Source organism: Oryx dammah, unplaced genomic scaffold (genome assembly GCF_014754425.2).
Source record: "Oryx dammah isolate SB20612 unplaced genomic scaffold, SCBI_Odam_1.1 HiC_scaffold_29, whole genome shotgun sequence".
Lineage (NCBI taxonomy): Eukaryota > Metazoa > Chordata > Mammalia > Artiodactyla > Bovidae > Oryx > Oryx dammah.
Genome location: NW_024070213.1, coordinates 23,159,134 through 23,178,651, shown reverse-complemented (window position 1 = coordinate 23,178,651; position 19,518 = coordinate 23,159,134).

Below are 19,518 nucleotides of genomic sequence, written 5' to 3'. Positions count from 1 at the left end.
CCCTGGGCCAAGGCCCCATGCAATAGATTAAATTCTTTAATAAAATAGTGGATTTAGGTTGTAAACCTTCAGCTTTTGCGACATTAACTGTTTTCTTTTTTTTTTCCTCCAAATTTGTTATCTAACCAATTGACATGGTGCCCTTAAAATCTTGGCTCTCGTTCTAACCTAGAAATATCTTAAAATTTCACTCTAGATGGAAAGAACTTTAAATTTCACATAAAAGACTGAAAGGTGTTGGTGTATTACATTGTTAATTTGTTTTGTAACTATGTAAATAAACATAATTTATTCATTTCTTTGTTGAGAAAGGACAAAACATAATATGTACAGAATTTTTAAGCAGTTACTTGTACTGGCTGTTGCAACCTCACGATTCCCAGAGAAAAAACTGAAGACTTGAGATGGTTTTGGTTTTTGAACATGTAATTTTAACCCTGGATCAGATTCTGTGAATTGTTTAGTGGAGAAGGCTGTTCGGAGAATGCGCGGGAACCATTTCTAACGTAATGCAGGTGGAGGCAAAACTCAGAATGTGACGGAATGAGGAGAGGACAGGGCTGGGCTTTTGTAAGTTTTCTTTGTATAAAATGTAAGCATTTCTTATGTTTTGGAACGAGAGAAGGGGCTGATTATGCAATACTGTGGAGGTAATAGATGTACACTCTAAAATGGCTAATTTTCTGTTATGTGGATTTTACCTGTCTTAAAATCTAAGCGTTTTCTGGACAAGAATTTTTCATTTTCTTCTTGTGGTTTTAAAATATCAGAAGAGAGATAATAACCAACCATATTCGGGGTGTGGCTCCATTAGGTGCTTGACGACTCTCCGGTCTCCCTCTGCTGGCCAAAGTGAGCAGTGTGTCACGATGTCGCAAGGCCTTTTGAGCCTGTCTCAATTATATGTCGAAGCACAAACACTGGGCTGCTTTACTCAGAATCGTCCTCAATGCCTTGTTTCGTGTGCATTTTGTCTTACGTGGTTGGTACAGGGCTCTTTTACTGAACAAGGATCACAGATGTTTTGCTTCTGCGGTGTTACAAAGGATTAATTATAACTGAGCAACTTAAAATTCAGCCCTACATCTCAAAACAGAATCGAAAACGTCATTTTTCCTAGGCTAAAAACCCGAGTTAAATTGCTCATTTAAGTGTTTAGTTTTAGTAGAGCATAAAGCCCTGGAAAAAAGCCAATGATAACAGTAGATCTGGAAAAGCTACTTTTAAAATGCACTAAAAGACGGCTGGCTTTGTCTAGTGATTCACTACCCCGAGAAAGAAAAACTTACATAAAAAAGGTGAATCGATTCGTTGAACTTATGAGATTTACAAATCTTAGCTGGTTGTTGTGGAAAGAAAAACAGTATATTGCTGTATAGGAGATCAGGTAATTCAGATCAGCCTTCTCCTTGGTAGATATCTCTTACTTTAGGATCTTCACACCTTCTGTTTCACATGCTTAAAATGCTTCTCCCTCCTCCAGTTCCTCCTATTCATGGTTAAGCCTCACCTATCAAGCCTTTTCTTATATGCCACCTCTTCAGAGAAGCCTTCCTGCGTGGTTAAAACTAGGTTTCTTATACTTCATTAAAAGTAGATTCCTTATATAAAAATACATTCCTTGTTATCTTCTTATATGACATCCTCTCTTTTTTTGTTATAGGATCACTCTAACTTACAATTGTGTATATTTGTTTTCTTCAATATTCTTTTTCTCCTTCATTAGCTTTCTAAATCCCCTAAAGGCCATGCCTATCTGATCAGAACTATATAATCAGCTTTTGGAAGAGTACCTGGCCAAAAATAAATTAAAAAATAACAAGGAATAAATATTTGTTGAACAGATAAGTTAATTTCAAATACCCTGTTTGTAGCTCCAGTCCAGTACTTTCTGGACTACTTTTCTTCTTTTATACCTTGTAAGTTTTTCAAGAGTTAGCTTGTGTTTTTTTCTCTCTTGGACACTCTCAGAAACTATTGATTTGTTTTAGGGCTCCTTTTCTCATAGTGTGAGAGCTACTGAGTGTAATGGAATTGTTACAGTTCCTCGAATTTTAAGCTGCCTAAAAAAAGAGAGAAACAGACTAATCATCAGTTTCTTACAGTCTGTGTTTTCTCTTCTGTGGTATCTGATTTTATTCTGAAACAGCTCTCCCCACCATGTTCCCCTTCCCTCTTTTGATTTCTGAACCTGGAGTTCTCTACTTGGTGCTCCCTTCCCTACACCCCCCACCCCCATCAAAACCTTCCCTGTGATGGGGAAAGGGTCTACCAATTCTTCAAAAAAAATCTCTTCCTCCAGTCCAGAGAAAGACTCCTCCATGCAGAGATTTAAATTCCCTGGAATTTGAAGTAGGCAATTTGCATTTCTGAGAACCTTTAGATTAGATGTCAGTCTTTTCTTTGGACTTCAGCCCAAAACAAGAGTAATCCCTTGGGGGCATTTCTTTACCTAGGCAAATTAACTATTATTACACTCTTCCAAAAGCTGTGCTAGGGACTTTTGTGACCTGTGGTTTATTCTGTATTCATTGAATGGTTTTGATTGACTGATGGTTGTGTAACTGGTAGAATTTCCCTAGCTGCCTACAAAATGCTGTGACTTTCACCCTTTTTTAACTGGTATAAGGTAGTAGTTAAGAGACTACTGGAAGTCAGAAAAGCTCAAAGCTCTGAAGTTTTGGTTTTCTTATCCATTTTCTTTTTCATCTGCATGGAGTGAATGTCCACTTTTTAGTGTTGTAATAATCATTTTAATAGCTTTTGTAGAGCAATTACTTTATGCCAATTACTATTCTCTATACGTAACACTACATCTGTGTAGTATTCTTCATCAATATATGACTAGATAGATAGATAGATAGAGTCATTTAATCCCAGCGACACTTTGGGTGTAGATATCATTGTGTCTGTTTTACTGCTGAGGACATTGACAGCACAGAGAGGTTAGGTAACTTATCCAAGGTAACACAGCTAGTTGGGAGGCAGAACACATAAATAAACCTGGGCTGTTTGGGTTCTGAGTCTAGGTATAATAAAACCCAAGTCTCATTTACCTGGCACAAGGTGACGATTGCAAATGTTAGTTTCTTATCTCCTCCCTTATTTCTATGAAAACACAAAGTCATTACTTCCTTAATACAAAACCCTAGAAATTTGGAACCAGCACAATCCCTTACTTTTTCGTTGAGGAAATGGAAGGCCAAAGAGCTTGACCCATTTGTACTGTAAGGCTGGATGGAAGTAGAACTGGATGGAATTGGCTCTTCTAACTAATCCATGAAGGAATAATGGTTTTCTGTATTGTGTTCTATTTCCTTCCTCTTAACATTTTTGAAAAGAAAGGAAAATGATCCCTTTTATTAATTTCACTCCTACCCCCACCTCATTTTTCTGCAATTCAGTAACACAAGCTCCACTTGCAGAGACTTAACTAAATGGAATGCACTGCTTTTCTGCTATAGCACACAAGGGAGCAAGCTCCTGTTCGCCCCTGGCAAAGCCAGTACGGAAGAAAGTTAGTCAGCACTCACTCCTTTAATTATTATTCGTCACTGTTTTCCCTCTTGATCCCCTCCCTACTTGTTTCTGGCTCCAGCTCTCTGTTCCCCTCTCTGGATTATGAGTAGCAAGCTATTGCTGGTGTCTATCCTCATAAAAATCCCACCCTGAACCAAGATGGGAGAAGTAACCTAGGTTGTCATTAGCTGCCTAATCTCCCCCACAACCCTCCTTGAGAACAGTAGAGACAGCCCTGATTTCCTGTCTTCAATGTGCTATTATCTCTCTCTATATATATACATATATGTATTTGTATGATTTAGTTAACCTGTGCTAGCCATCATTTTCTCTCTTTGAATGAAATGTTATCTTTCCTATTGTTTTCTCATAGGGAATTTTGGCTTCTCCATGAAGAAGTACCATGACAAAGCTCAAGAGAACACAATCTTTGCTTTATTTTGTTTGGCTTAAAATAAAAATTCTAGAAGTATCACTTAAATGTCTGTAGTTGCAAAAGTGCAACCTGCCATTATGGTTTTGAACAGCGCTATTCTAAAAGGTCACAATATGTAGTGTTATGCTGTAAACACAGAGAATATAATTTCAAAGGAACTTATGCTTTTACTATCAAGGAAGAGGAAATTGAGGTTTTTATTTTCTTCTTCTTCCCCTAGCAGTTTTCTTTGAACTGGACCTTGGAGAAGTAGAGTACAACAAAAGGAGCTTCTGGCTGGAGTTTGATGCCTGATGAGTCACAATGTGAAGTAAGTTTGAAAATTTGGATTAGGTTCAGATAGTAGAAGTTCTTGATTTTAACAATACTTAAAAAAATTTATTGAGTTTCTACCATCTGCCAGGTTTTTGTTTTTTTGCATGCTGTAATCATCATACACAACTTGAAACTGAGACTTAAGCAACTTGCCTGAGCTCACAGAGAAGGACAATTCCATTCTAGGAATTTCTAGTCTTCTAAGTACTGATGCTGGGAAAGATTGAGGGTGGAAGGAAAAGAGGGCATCAGAGGATGAGATGCCTGGATGGCATCACCAAAGCAAGAGACATGAACTTGGACAAATTTCTGGAGATGGTGGGGGACAGGGAGGCCTGGCATGCTGCAGTCCATGTTGCAAAGAGTCGGACACAACTGGGTGACTGAACAATAAAAAGTGCTGTAATAGAAATACGTTCATACTACAGTGTGTCACAATGCAAGGAAAGATCATCTCAGACAAGAAGGCAAAAGGGGAAAAGCGATTGTTACTCAGCTCAAAGTTCACGATATCTAGATGTCACAGATTCCTCTTGTTTGGACTTAGAGTTATCTCCTATGATTTTGGAATCTATAGCTTAATAATATATTTAATCATCCTGGCCTATCACACATTTATGAAAGGAAAAGAGGATTACCATAATTTAAAAGTAACATTTAACGTAATTTTCAGGAATTCCCTGGTGGTCTAGTGATTAGGTTTAATCCCTGGTTGCAGAACTAAGATCCCACATGTTACGTGTCTGGGCCGCCCCCCCGGCCCCCCGCAAAAAAAAAAACAAAAACAAAAACGCCGAACTTTCAGGGAAATAGAAAGGAAGATGATATATAATGGCTGCTGTTCTGTGGCATACGTAATGTCATGAAGAGCAGGAATATCACAGACCCCTGACCTAACAGTGGCATAAATTCCTTTGTCCCCAGTTTCTCCTGGGCTCTGGTCTCTATCGCCCCTTGTGGCCACAGCTGAAATAGTCATTAAAGAAGATTCCTTTTTTCTTCCAGCAGTCAAATTCCTTTAGGGAAGGTTTGGGGGGACTTGAGTATTAATTGCCTCAGAAGTTGAGTAATTATAGAGCTTTGTTTCCCGGGCCTGGGGTTTGAAGACAATACAACTCCCTTATAATATTGGTACATTTGTTTTTATCCACATTCCTTGAGATTGTCACCAAAACCAGAATTCTTTTTAAAACAGCTTATCTTCAAATACACTCACATCAACATATGAATTTCTGTCATACACAGTTTTGTCTGTAACAGTACTATTTTCATGTATAACAGTTCACATGTTTGGATTGAGGACTAAAATGAAGTCTTCAGGATTCTCTGTCTAATGCTTATCTTAGCTTTCTTTTTTGATTTTATGTTCAAGCAGACCTTCATGTGCTGGCCCTTTGACAACTCTAGATTATACTTTTAATGATTTAATAACTGCAGCGGAAAGATAATATCTTTTTTTGGATAATTCTAGTAAAAATTTTTGTGGTTGCCTACTGGCCCAGAATGGGATATGTGCATATCCTTGGGATAGTCACTGGAGCCAGGACAAAAGGCTATGTTGATTGTCCAGTTCTGGGTCGCATGCTCATCCCTGGACCCAGCAAGGGGATGAAGTGCCCCAACTTGAACTACAGGGACTCAAAGTAGGGAAGAAGGTGTTTCTCCAAAGGAAATTAAAATGCTGCTGTCGAGAGACTGGGGAACAGATGATGGTAGGTAGAATCCAGCAAATATTCCATGACATCTAAGTTTTCTTATAATGCCAGTATGTTATGATTTAATCCTGAATCATTGAGTATTTTGAATGAAATGAACCCATTGTTTTATAGGACAATACTGGCATTGTTTATAAAATTCAGAGTTCTCTTCATAATCCTTGAAAGATAAAGGAAACATGTAACCAATATTGAAGTACAGAAGTGTACTGAGACACCTCCCTCAACTACAAATGCTAAATTGGATTCTTTTGCCCATATAAACTATTTCAGTTCAGTTCAGTTGCTCAGTCATGTTCGACTCTTTGCGACCCCATGAATCACAGCACACTAGGCCTCCCTGTCCTTGACCAACTCCCAGAATGTGGTCCACTGGAGAAGGGAATGGTAAACCACTTGAGCATTCTTGCCTTGAGAACCCATAAACAGTATGAAAAGGCAAAATGATAGGATACCAAAAGAGGAACTCCCCAGGTCAGTAGGTGCCCAATATGCTACTGGAGATCAGTGGAGAAATAACTCCAGAAAGAATGAAGGGATGGAGCCAAAGCAAAAACAATAATACCCAGCTGTGGATGTGACTGGTGATAGAAGCAAGATCCGATGCAGTAAAGAGCAATATTGCATAGGAGCCTGGAATGTCAGGTCCATGAATCAAGGCAAATTGGAAGTGATCAAACAAAAGATGGCAAGAGGGAATGTTGACATTCTAGGAATCAGCGAACTAAAATGGACTGGAATGGGTGAATTTAACTCAGATGACCATTATATCTACTACTCTGGGCAGGAATCCCTTAGAAGAAATGGAGTAGCCATCATGGTCAACAATAGAGTCCAAAATGCATTACTTGGATACAATCTCAAGAACGACAGAATGATCTCTGTTTGTCTCCAAGGCAAACCATTCAATATCACAGTTATCCAAGTCTATGCCCCAACCCATAACGCTGAAGAACCTGAAGTTGAACGGTTTTATGAAGATCTATAAGACCTTTTAGAACTAACACCAAAAAAACGATGTCTTTTTCATTATAGGGGACTGGAATGCAAAAGTAGGAAGTCAAGAAACACCTGGAGTAACAGGCAAATTTGGCCTTGGAATGCGGAATGAAGCAGGGCAAAGACTAATAGAGTTTTGCCGAGAAAATGCACTGGTCATAGCAAACACCCTCTTCCAACAACACAAGAGAAGACTCTACACATGGACATCACCAGATGGTCAACACCAAAATCAGATTGATTATATTCTGTGCAGCCAAAGAGGGAGAAGCTCTATACAGTCAACAAAAACAAGACCAGGAGCTGACTGTGGCTCAGATCATGAACTCCTTATTACCAAATTCAGACTCGAATTGAAGAAAGTAGGGAAAACCACTAGACCATTCAGGTATGACCTAAATCAAATCCCTTATGATTATACAGTGGAAGTGAGAAATAGATTTAAGGCCTAGATCTGATAAATAGAGTGCCTGATGAACTATGGAATGAGGTTCCTGACATTGTACAGGAGACAGGGATCAAGACCATCCCCACGGAAAAGAAATGCAAAGAAGCAAAATGGCTGTCTGGGGAGGCCTTACAAATAGCTGTGAAAAGAAGAGAGGTGAAAAGCGAAGGAGAAAAGGAAAGCTATAAGCATCTGAATGCAGAGTTCCAAAGAATAGCAAGAAGAGATAAGAAAGACTTCCTTAGTGATCAATGCAAAGAAATAGAGGAAAAGAACAGAATGGGAAAGACCAGAGATGTCTTCAAAAAAATTAGAGATACCAAGGGAACATTACCTGCAAAGATGGGCTCGATAAAGGACAGAGATGGTCTGGACCTAACAGAAGCAGAAGATCTTAAGAAGAGGTGGCAAGAATACACAGAACTGTACAAAAAAGATCTTCACGACCCAGATAATCATGATGGTGTGATCACTAACATAGAGCCAGACATCCTGGAACGTGAAGTCAAGTGGGCCTTGGAAAGCATCACTACGAACAAAGCTAGTGGCGGTGATGGAATTCCAGTTGAGCTACTTCAAATCCTGAAAGATGATGCTGTGAAAGTGCTGCACTCAATATGCCAGCAAATTGGGAAAACTCAGCAGAAAAGGAAAAGGTCAGTTTTCATTCCAATCCCAAAGAAAGGCAATGTCAAAGAATGCTCAAACTACCGCACAATTACACTCATCTCACATGCTAGTAAAGTAATGTTCAAAATTCTCCAAGCCACGCTTCAGCAATACGTGAACTGTGAATTTCCAGATGTTCAAGCTGGTTTTAGAAAAGGCAGAAGAACCAGAGATCAAATTGCCAACATCGATTGGAGCATGGAAAAAGCAAGAGAGTTCCAGAAAAACATCTATTTCTGCTTTATTGACTCTGCCACAGCCTTTGACTGTGTGGATCACAAGAAACTGTGGAAAATTCTGAAAGAGATGGGAATACCAGATCACCTGACCTGCCTCTTGAGAAACCTATATGCACGTCAGGAAACAACAGTTAGAACTGGACATCGAACAACAGACTGGTTCCAAATAGGAAAAGGAGTATGTCAAGGCTGTATATTGTCACCCTTCTTATTTAACTTATATGCAGAGTACATCATGAGAAATGTTGGACTGGAAGAAGCACAAGCTGGAATCAAGATTGCTGGGAGAAATATCGATAACCTCAAATATGCAGATGACACCACCCTTATAGTAGAAAGTGAAGAGGAACTAAAAAGCCTCTTGATGAAGTGAAAGTGGAGAGTGAAAAAGTTGGCTTAAAGCTCAACATTCAGAAAACGAAGATCATGGCATCTGGTTCCATCCCTTCATGGGAAATAGATGGGGAAACAATATCAGACTTTATTTTTTTGGGTTCCAAAATCACTGCAGATGGTGATTGCAGCCATGAAATTAAAAGACGCTTACTCCTTGGAAGAAAAGTTATGACCAACCTAGATAGTATATTCAAAAGCAGAGACATTACTTTGCCGACTAAGGTCCGTCTAGTCAAGGCTGTGATTTTTCCTGTGGTCATGTATGGATGTGAGAGTTGGACTGTGAAGAAGGCTGAGTGCCGAAGAATTGATGCTTTTGAACTGTGTTGTTGGAGAAGACTCTTAAGAGTCCCTTGGACTGCCAGGAGATCCAACCGGTCCATTCTGAAGGAGATCAGCCCTGGTATTTCTTTGGAAGGAATGATGCTAAAGCTGAAAGTCCATTACTTTGTCCACCTCATGTGAAGAGTTGACTCATTGGAAAAGACTCTGATGCTGGGAGGGATTGGGGGCAGGAGGAGAAGGGGACGACAGAGGATCAGATGTCTGGATGGCATCACTGACTCGATGGGCATGAATCTGAGTGAACTCCGGGAGTTGGTGATGGACAGGGAGGCCTGGCGTGCTGTGATTCATGGGGTCGCAAAGAGTCGGACATGACTGAGCGACTGAACTGAACTGAACTGAGAGGAACCATGCACTGGCTGACCTCAAAAAATACAACGTTGAACTTTATGGTGAAGGATCCTTTTTCTGAGCGGATCATTTTTAAGGATGATCCTCTGTTGGTAGCTATAAGCTGTGAGACCTCATGTTGCTTCTATATAGATGATTTAAATCAGTGTCTCTCCCCTCATCCCACTCTAACACTTGTTTACAATGTTGTTAGTTCTAAGCCCTATATTTCGTTTCAGTCATCTTTCCTTTCTTTCACACTATTCTAGCAATATCTTTATGGCTTTAGACCTGGCTTAATTGTGAAAGGCAAAAAATTTGTATGCAAGAGTTTTTGTCCATATAAACAATTTCTGTTCAGTTCTGTCGCTCAGTCATGTTCGACTCTTTGCGACCCTATGAATCACAGCACGCCAGGCCTCCCTGTCCATCACCAACTCCCAGAGTTCACTCAAACTCATGTGCATTGAGTCGGTGATGCCACCCAGCTATCTCATCCTCTGTCATCCCCTTCTCCTCCTGCCCCCAATCCCTCCTAGCTTCAGGGTCTTTTCCAATAAGTCAACTCTTCACATGAGGTGGCTAAAGTATTAGAGCTTCAGCTTCAGCATCATTCCTTCCAAAGAAATACCAGGACTGATCTCCTTCAGAATGGACTGGTTGGATATCCTTGCAGTCCAAGGGACTCTCAAGAGTCTTCTCCAACACCACAGTTCAAAAGCATCAATTTTCAGTGCTCAGCTTTCTTCACAGTCCAACTCTCACATCCATACATGACCACAGGAAAAACCATAGCCTTGACTAGACGGACCTTTGTTGGCAAAGTAATATCTCTGCTTTTCCATATGCTCTCTATGTTGGTCATAACTTTCCTTCCAAGGAGTAAGAGTTTTTTTAATTTCATGGCTGCAATCACCATCTGCAGTGATTTTGGAGCCCAAGAAAATAAAGTCTGACAGTTTCCACTGTTTCCCCATCTATTTCCCATGAAGAGATGGGACCAGATGCCATGATCTTCGTTTTTGTGAATGTTGAGCTTTCAGCCAACTTTTTCACTCTCCACTTTCACTTTTATCAAGAGGCTTTTTAGTTCCTCTTCACTTTCTACCGTAAGGGTGGTGTCATCTGCATATCTGAGGTTATTGATATTTCTCCTGGCAATCTTGATTCCAGCTTGTGCTTCTTCCAGCCCAGAGTTTCTCATGATGTACTCTGCATAGAAGTTAAATAAGCAGGGTGACAATATACAGCCTTGACATACTCCTTTTCCTATTTGAAACCAGTCTGTTGTTCGATGTCCAGTTCTAACTGTTGTTTGTTGACCTGCATACAGGTTTCTCAAGAGGCAGGTCAGGTGGTCTGGTATTCCCATCTCTTTCAGAATTTTCCACAGTTTATTGTGATCCACACAGTCAAAAGCTTTGACATAGTCAATAAAGCAGAAGTAGACAACTTGAGTTACCCCAAATTAGCATGTCTTCCTTCTTCTGGCAGCTCAATCTTGTACCCACAGAATAATACTTTTATTACCAGGTAACTTTATGGAACCGAGCTAACTGTGGGCCCCCATAGGTATGAGTTTGAAAGTCCCTTAGATATCTGGTCCACCCATCTTAGGGGAGGAGGAGAGAGGCAGAGCACAGCAGTTAGGTTTTGGAGACTCTTGTGAAGGGAAGAAGTGGTTATGGGGACACTGTACCCTTGACTGGTCCCAGGGACTGGACAGGGACTTGCAGAATCTTGAGAAGGTCCTTCCAAAGTCTGACACGTAGGGAAAGGAAGCCCTGAGACTGAGGCCTGAAGAAAGGAGCTTTATTATCCCAGGTCAAAGGACAGTGCTGGTCTTTCTATTATCCACAGGGAAAGTCCAGTTTTCTTTGTTGAACATTTTAATTCTTCCACAATCTGGCATAGTTCTCTAACAGGTAAGGAAGTAGAATGTTGATCCAGTGGTATTCTGAAGCTAGTTGTCACTGACTCCCAAGAGCCAACTGTGGGCATTTCTTTCTAATTTCACATTGTGTGATATCACATTGGTAACATGAAATTTGCCATGGTGGCTTTTTGGGAAATGCTACAAATTATGTTCTTTTATTTTTGTTTTTAAAAGGCAGTTAAACATATAGCCATACACCACTGATTAGCTTATTATCAAAAGGATGTCTTACTAGAGTGAAAGATAGGTTTACTGGGGCCCCCAAGAAGGGATGTTTTCAATGTGTGCCCTGGACAGAGTTTTCATTGTGTGTTTTTTGGAACTGAGGAATTTGAAGGAAGAAGAAGGAAATTTAGATGAAAGGGACAAAACTCTGGAAAGGTTTATATAGTTGCTTTTAATTTAACTAAGGTATTTAGCATCAGACAGATATGGGAAAGTTGAAAATCTCTCTAATTATTTTTATGAGCCCATCTGATTTTAATACCAATACCTGATATGAATAATACAGAAAACAGAATTAAAGAATATAGATGAATATAGAATATATTCTATGAATGCAATATTCTATGAATATATTCTAGAATGCAAAATGAATTTGAGGTGTGTGTGCATGCTGTTGTGTCCAACTCTTTGCTACCCTGTGGCCTGTAGCCTACCAGGTTCCTCTGTCCATGGGAAATCTCCAGGAGAGAATACTAGAGTGGGTTGCTGTTACCTTACTCCAGGGATCTTCCCAACCCAGGGATCGAACCTGTGTCGTTTGGATCTCCTGCATTGACAGGAAGATTTTTTTACCACTGTGCCACCTGAAATTCTATACAATATTAATAAATGTAATTCAGAAATTTATCCTGTTAATAATAAAGAATGTATAATTAAGATTTATAGAATGCAAGGATAGTTCAATAGCAGGAAAACTATCAATATAATTATATTAATAAGTTTTAAGAAATCATACCATATCAATAGATTCTGAAGTGATAACTGATAAATTTTAGTAGCCATTGCTGATTAAACTCTGGAATAAAGGAAATAATTGATGAGTTTCACTATATTAAAGTGAAATTTTCTGTTCATCAAAAGGTATCTCACACAAAGTGAAAATATCATCTACAGACTGGGAGAAAGTTTGAAATATGAAAACAAATTTTTACTCAGAAGATTTAAAGAGCTACAAATCAACATTTAAAAAAGAAAAAAAAAAAACCTGAAAGAAAAATTGGGGAAAGATTCAAACAGAGAATTTACTGAATGAAAAGATAGTTCATCTCACTGTTATAAATGCAAATTTAAACAATATGAAGTGCCAATCTATCCATCAGATTAGCTAAATTTAATGATGGAAGTGTGGAACAACTAGAGTTCTTACAGACTGCTGATGGAAGTATAAATTGGTGCAATCACTTTGGAGAGCAATTTTGCAATATCAGGTAAGGCTGAAAAGACCCTCAGTTTATTGCCCTTCAGAGATATTACTTTTTCTGCAAGTTGAAGCAAGTCTATTGGCACCATCTTTCCAACAGCATTAACTCACTTCATGTCTCTAGGCCCCATTTTAAAATTCCTGAAGTGCTACTGTAATTGTTTTGGCATTATTTTTTAGCAATAAAGTATTTTAAATTAAATTATGTACATTGTTTTCCTAGACATAATGTTACTGCACACAATAGACTACAATATAACATAAACATGACTTCTATGTGCACTGAGAAAGAAGAAATTTCTGAGACTTGCTTTATTGTGGTGGTCTAGAACTGAACCTGAACACCTCTGAGGTATGCCTGTACTTTATTGGACACAAACCTTGTACACAGTTCCTCAGATTCCTTCTTTCTGAAGGCACTGTCCATCTTCTAGTTTTCACTAATATTGCTGCCTCTGCTTGTGACTTTGCCATGCTCCCTAAGGTTCTTGGAGTCTGAGTTGAAAAACCAGACTTTCATAGCGTTCATACTGCTTATGCCAAGTCCTATTCACAATAAATGGTGTCTAGACTTGGATATAAACCTACCACACGTTATAGGATTATAGGATTTGGATTATAGGATTTGTCAGTTACAGGACTTGGCTTTCGGAGAGACTGCCAAGAAGCCAGATGATGTAACCTTAAATGCAGGGGTAGAGAAGTAGTCAGCTCCTTGTGGGGTGAGCCTTGACCTATGGGAAGAGGGTGAGGGGAAGAGAGCTGGGCAGATAAACCCCCATCTCCCTTTTTTGTGCTATAGATTTTGCTCTAAACATGTTTTCATTCTGGGGCAAGACTCACGCTGTGTGAGCACATCTGCCAAGTGATCCTGGCACTATCAGGGCTTGCTGTGATACAGGGTGATGAGCTGCATTGTATCATTTTGTATCTTTTCTTGCTTCACTTCCTTTTATCCTCTTCTCACTGCCCTGGGCTTGTACTTTCTCAATAAAGTGGCAGTACCTTAATTTTTGCCTCAGGCTCTGCTTTCTTGAGTTTTTAGGCTTACACTTTTACTCCTAGCTCCATAGAGAGAGTCTTTCCACATGTGCCTAAGGAGTTATCTATGAGACTATAAATTACAAACTTGTTGATAACAATAAAAAATTGTGAGCAATTTGCTGTTACTTTGGTGATATGTACAAAGAGATAAAATACCCCACTGAAAATAAAGGAACTGGAGCTGCATGTACAACATGACTAGTTATCAAAGTAATACACAGTGGGGCAAAAAAAGTGGTAACAAAGAAATTCATACTGTACCCAACCATTTATATAAAGTTTACAGACATAAAAACAGTATCCTGGAAATGTCTAGATCTGTGCGTTTGTAGTAGAAATATACAATTATCTTGGGGATTGAGAAACACATACTTCAAGACAGCTGTTACCTTTGGAGAAGGAGAAAGGGAACGAAGATCAAGTGAGTCTGTTGGGAGCATCAGTGACATCTGTAATGCTTTAATGCATTAATGTAGTGCTTTATTGCTTTAATGTAATGCTCAGTTTTTAAATTGAGCAGTGGAGCACAGGTATAATGGTCTGAACAAAAATTGTGCTGAATATCTTTATTTTTCCTCTCTAGATCCAAGGTCCCTTTCTCTAGTCTGCTGTGTACCCGAAAGAGGCATAAACTGACCCACGTGGAATACATCAATGACCTTTCCTGCTCTGTAGCTTCCAACTGGATCCATCTAGTGAGCATCCAAAAGGAGATGAGAGGGTGGGAGGAGACTGAAGCTCAGGTGTCCTCCTTATATCACTATTTTGCTTAGTGTTTTGTTATTTACTTAAGTATTCTACAAAGCATGGGTTATGGTGAATGTGGGGTGGGTGGAGGTGTCTACAGGTGGAAGTGAAGGAAAGAGGGGTGAGGAGCCTCACTCAGAAGGAAAAATGTATCTACCCTTTAAAAAGAGATCTAAAGGTTGGATATGGGCATTTAGTTTATAGCTCCATAGGGAATCGGCCACCTGATGCGAAGAGCCGATTCATTGGAGAAGACCCTGATGCTGGGATAGATTGAAGGCAGGAGGAGGAGGGGATAACAGAGGACGAGATGGTTGGATGGCATCACTGACTCAATGGACCTGAGTTTGAGCAAGCTCAAGGAGATGGTGAAGGACAGGGAAGCCTGGCATGTGCAGTCCATGGGGTCGCAAATGAACAACAAAGGGAATTGTTTTTCATCTGATGGAACAGCCAGTGCAAACTTTTTGAGGCAGAAAGAAGCCGTTGTGCCTGGAGCTGAGTGACCGAGGAACAGGATTGTAGAACAGAGGTGGGGCTGGGGTGGGTAGGGGAAGTGGAACACTCTAGGAAATTGGCTCTATAGGAAACTATAGAACACTGTTGTTGGAACACTACAGGAAATTGGTTGGGTACAGTATGAGTTTCTTTGTCACAATTTTTCTTTTTTTTCACCGCTGTGTATTACTTTGATAACAAGTCATGTTGTACATGCAGCTCTGGTTCCTTTATTTTCAATGGGGTATTTTATCTCTTTGTACAAATCACCACAGTAACAGCAGGATTTTGGTTCTCATCCTGCTTTCTGAATCGACAAAATCATTTTGCTAATCTCATCTGCAAATTCGCTTATCATTTAGGAGTTGTTGTTTACTTGCTAAGTAGTGTCTGTTCTTTGTGATCCTATGGTCTGTAGTTCTCCAGGCTCCTCTGTCTGTGGGATTTTCCAGGCAAAAATACTGGAGTAGATTGCCATTTCCTCCTCCAGGGAACCTTCTTGACCCAGGGATCAAACCCCTGTCTCCTGCATTAGCAGGTGGATTCTATACCACTGAGCCACCAGGGAAGCCCTGATAATTTGTCAAATCCTCTTTCTTTTCCCCAACCTTCTGAGTCAGTCTTTGGTATGCTTGAGAGTAAAAGGTGGAGTATCTCTAATCTTCATTAGTGGCACAAAGGACTAAACTCATAGTTTCCATGTCAATACTGGAAGAGCACTCTTCCCAGGTGGCGCTAGTGGTAAAGAACCTACCTGCCAACGCAGGAGACACTGGGTCAGGAAGATCCCCTGGAGGAGGGTATGGCAACCCACTCCAGTTATTGTTGCCTAAAGAATCCTGTGGACAGTGGAACTTGGAGGCTGCAGTCCATAGGGTCGCACAGAATCGGGCACAACTAAAGCGACTTAGCACGGACACACTGGAAGAGCAAGTCAGATCTGGTTTGCCAGTCTAGTAGGATAAATAAGAGGGAGACGAGATAATGGAGCCAAGGGAAGGGTTTTGAGGCACCAGGCCTAACAGGAAGGAGGAAGGGGCAGCTGTGCTGGGCAGTGAGAGAGAGGGATTCAGGAAATGAGATGTAGATGTGGGAGTTTAATTTATCTGAGTTAGAAATCTCAAAATCATTTAGAACAACTACTCAGCCTCTTACAATTTTTGTCATCCATCGGGTTTTAATTTACTTTTGCCCGTCTTAATTCTAATTTTTTTTCCATTCTGAAAATATTTCTATTGATAAAAAAGAAGTGAAATTGTTAAAATTTCTTTTTTTTTTTGTCATTTCTCAACTCAACCATCTCTAATTTGCAGCCACAGCAATTTTTCTAGCATGCAAATTTGATCATGTTCGGCTTTCTCACACATTTAGGACAAAATCTAAACTTTTTTTTTTTGGCCAATGAGATTTTTAAAATTTTGTGCCCTATCATTTTGGCTTTATCTCTTGCCTTCTTCCTATCCCTCCCTGTAAGCCAGCCATTCCAACAAATGCAGGTTGTGGTTAGAGCACAGTTTCTCAGTAGCAGCACTATGGGGGTGGGGGGTGGGGTTGGAGGTGGGGGGTGGGGGTGGGGGTCAGAGAGTTTGTTTGTTGTGGTAAGTTCTCCTGAGTGTCATAAGATATTTAGCTGTATAACTGACCTCCACCCACTAGACACCAGTAGCATATACTCAGTTGTAACAAATAAAACATGTCCAGACATTGCGAATTATCTTCTAGGGGCCCAAACTGCCTTTGGTTAAACACTGCCATGTCTGCATTCCCTTTCTACTTATTTCTTCTACATGGGGTGACCTCCCTGTGATCATCATGGCAAACACCTGCTCACCTTCCAGTGTCTCAATCCTCTTTCCGGTGAAGTCTTGTGTGACCCCTAAGACAGAGTTAGGTGAGCTGGCCCTCCCGGTTACAGATTGTATTCCAATTTGTTGGGTTTGCCTTCCTCCATATCAGATTTAGGGTTTATTTAGAGGGCTAGACTGTTTCTAAAATTCTTGTCCTCTATATCTAGCTAAGGGCTTCACAAGTGGTGCTAGTGATAAAGAACTCACCTGCCAATGCAGGAGACACAAGAGATGTGGGTTCCATCCCTGGGTTGGGAAGATCCTCTGGAGGAGGAGAAGGCAACCCACTCTAGTATTCTTGCCTGGGAAATCCCATGCACAGAGGAGCCTGGTGGGCTGCAGTCCACAGGGTCTCGAAGAGCTGGACACGACTGAGCACACACGCACATACTTAACTAAGTACTAGCAGCCTAGAATATTGACAATATCTATTTGAATCTTTAAAATATTACAAGTTTAAATGTTGGGTGTGATTAAAGCAGTTTAGAAATTAAATATAAAAGCAAATTAATTTTTTCCTCATAGCTGATGTGATATCTCTGATATCCAGGTTGCAGTTTGCCCCTGCATCTGAAATATGATACTTTGTATATTTTATGAGTAATTGCCTGTAGCTATTACATTTGCTTTGGAGCACAATTTGTTGATTATGGCTTACAACCCAAGCTTTAAACTTCTAACAATTTATGCAAACATTATAAAGTCTATTATAGATATGTGTCTGCCAGATTTGAGTATTTTATCAGGTAAGTACTGGGATATAAGTACTCTTGGACTTCCCCAGTGGCTCAGTCATTAAAGAATCTACCTGCAATGCAGGAGACCACCTGCAATGCAGAAAACCCAGCTTTGATTCCTGGGTCGGGAAGATCCCCTGGAGAAGGAAATGGCAACTCACTCCAGTATTCCTGCCAGGAAAGTCCCATGGACAAGGGAAGCCTGATGGGTTACAGTCCATGGGGTCCCAAGAGTCAGTCATGACTTAGGGACTAAACCATATGTACTCTTGAGGATCCACCTTTCTAGAGCCAAACTATTAATTGACAGTAATTTAGTATTTCTGCATCTTGCTGCTGCTGCTGCTGCTGTCGCTTCAGTCATGTCCGACTCTGTGCGATCCCATAGACGGCAGCCCACCAGGCTCCCCCGCCCCTGGGATTCTCCAGGCAAGAACACTGGAGTGGGTTGCCATTTCCTTCTCCATCTGCATCTTGTTGCTTAGGACCTATCAGTGCTTTTAAAGTTTATTTCCCTTTAGGAAGTCTGTTATCAGTGACAATTGTAAAAAAATATTTTAAACGTGTCTATCTAGTGCTATAGTTTACCAATGCTGCCATCTTCTGGATGCTATTAAGCACTGTAACAACCAAAGAGCTTTCTGTTATATAGTTCATATACAGTGATTTCCAAAAGTAAAGTGATATGTGGCTCTAAAAAAGTTTCTATTTTCTTTTTTGTATCTTCAAGGGTGTATGTGTGTGTGCATATATATATCTCCTTCTTAACCAGCTACTGCTGGAGTCTGAAAGGTACAGTACTTGGTTATAAACTCAATATGCTAAGTATCTTAATTTCTTAATTTTGCCCCTTGAGATCTATTAACCATGCTTCTGTATTCTTCTTTGAGTCCTGGGAAGTAGAGATTCACCTATATGGGCTATATCAATAAACTTCTTGGGAAATAGGAAGCATTCAAAGAAAATAAAGGGAGAGAAGAGAGTAAAGTTGGGGTGTTCATCCCCTTCACCCGCTTCCTATGAGGCCACAGGGCTCTTCTACCTACTACTTAACTGAAGGTCATGTTTCCTGGCAATGGCCCTTGCAGAAACAGCTCACTCTATCTTAGAGAAGTAGATATCACTCTGTCCCTATATCCTTGGAGGCCAAGGAGAGTAACAATACCTAAGTGTCCCCTGTGGTCACCCAACTTTCTGTCCATACCTTTGTGTAAAAGATATTTTAAGTATTCATTAAGTCACTTGGCTTGCATACATCCCTTGCTGGGCCCCTGACCAAAATAACAGGACTAATGATAGCAGTTACCCATGAAAGTGAAAGTGAAAGTGAAAGTGAAGTCACTCAGTCGTGTCCACTCTTTGCGACTCCATGGACTGTAGCCTATCAGGCTCCTCCATCCATGGGATTTTTTCAGGCAAGAGTGCTGGAGTGGATTGGCATTTCCTTCTCCAGGGGATCTTCCCGACCCAGGAATCGAACCCAGGTCTCCTGAATTGCAGGCAGACGCTTTACAGTCTGAGCCACCAGGAAAGCCCCATAAGCGCATTCTAAGAGTTAAATAAATTAAGACCTGACTAGAGCCTGGTGGGCTGCCATCTATGGGGTTGCACAGAGTCGGATACTATTGAAGCAAGTGACTTGGCAGCAGCAGCAGCAGCAGCAGTGCTTAAACAGTGTCTGAGATAAAGAGATGAAGATGAAAGCAATTCAAAAGAAAACCACAGTGATGGAGGTCAAAGATAATCTGATAGTAGAATACTTTCTACTTTTTAGTGGTTAAAGCCTCCCCTTCCCCAAATGGAATATTTCTATTAAAATATTTATCTTTATAGGAAAGATTCAGAGATATAAAAGAAACTTCCTGGTATAAA